A 1,703-nucleotide genomic window follows, 5' to 3' on the forward strand; every position below is an offset into this window, starting at 1 on the left:
TATTGCCTTCATTTTATAGACAGGTAAGCTGTGTTACAGAGACATAAGAAAGTCACCCAAGGTCACTTAAAGTGCTACAGAAACAGAAGAGGGAGAGTCATTTATTCCTAGGAAGGGTGCGGCAATCGGGAAAACTTCATGGAAGAGGCAGCAGCAGAACACCCCACCGCCACCACCTTGCGCACACACACTGAACTGTTTAAGGTATGTGCAGTGTGTGCCAGGCCCCAAGGAAGCAGTTTCTCCAGAAGACCAGAATGCTCTTTCCTCAACTACAGGTGAACCGTGAGCGTCTCCATGGATACGCACTAACCAAGAGGCCCCAGGGAGGAGGGGGGAAGCACGGAGGTGGGGGTGGGGCGGGATCGTGCCGATTCTGTGGCTCCTGGGGGCGACTCAGCGGAGGAACACCAGGTAGTCGGTCTCATAGGATTGGGTGGGCGCAAGCAGGTGGAACCAGTCAAACTTCCCCACCGAGAGTTCTAGAAGGCGGGCAGCTAGCGAGATGCTTCTGCAGTCAGCCCTCTGTTCCAGGATTCAGCCTCCTCAGGTTCTTTGTCCATGGATTCAACCAACTGCCCGCTGAAACTACCAGGGGGAAGACTCCCAACTCTGCTAAATACGTGCAAACCTTTTTTTTTTTTTTTTCTTTTGTCATGATTCCCTAAACAACCATGTAACACATCCCTCTTCCCATCCAAACCCACTGGCAGTCACTGCTCTGATTTCTACCTCTCTAATTTTGTCATTTCAAGAAAGGGGCGCCCACGTATAATCCCAGCACCCCGAGGCTGAGGCAGGAGGACGCCCTTGAGCTCAGGGGCAGCCGGAACTACAGAGCAAGATCTTGTCTCAAAACAAACAAGAAAGAATGTTCTATAAATGTGTTGTAACTCAAAAATGAGGCAGGCTCAAAAGTTTAAAAAGCGCTTTATTTTAGCTGGTACCCAGCGGCAACACCCGGCACAAAGTACCTAAGTGCACACCGAAGGGGGGGATCGTGGGGTTTATAAAGCTTAAACCGCAAAGCTGGGGAGGGGGGTAACTCAGGGAGTTCAAGGAGACATGGCAGCTGTTGAGACTAGATACGGTGATAGGTCTGGAGCGTTGACATTTTTGGAACTCAAGGGTGGGGTGAGGGCTTGCGGAAACAGAAGTTCTGTGAGATAGGCACACGTTTTACAGCAGTTGACATGGTTCACTAAGACGGCGCATACAGAACAGGATGGTTATAACAAAATGGAATCATAAAGTATGAGCTCTCTGGAGGGGGCTTGTTTCACTGTGGGATGCGTGCCCGTCGCACCCTTGGGATGCGTGCCCGTCGTGTATTCGTCAGCGCCCCGCCTTAGTTCAGGTGTACCAGTCCACGTTGGCAGGTGGAGACTGGCCTTTGGGCTATTGCTGGGTTTGATTTATTGCCAAGGTAACTATGACAAGTATTCATGGGCAGGTTGTGTGACTCTGAGCTTCGATATCTGTGGGGTAAATGCTGTATGTGTATGATGGGTTATGTGATAAGTGTATGCTTAGTTTTACAAGAAAATACTCAACTATTGTTCCCATTCTTGTCAGTAATGTATGATATTTGGTTTCTCCACATCATTCTATATTGGTCAGTATTATTTAAAAAAATTGTATCCCTATATCTTCTTTTTCTATATCTTTTCTTCTTTTCGTGTATCCTCTTTTGTGAAATGTCT

The sequence above is a fragment of the Octodon degus genome, unplaced genomic scaffold (genome assembly GCF_000260255.1).
Source record: "Octodon degus isolate 3935 unplaced genomic scaffold, OctDeg1.0 scaffold00035, whole genome shotgun sequence".
NCBI lineage: Eukaryota > Metazoa > Chordata > Mammalia > Rodentia > Octodontidae > Octodon > Octodon degus.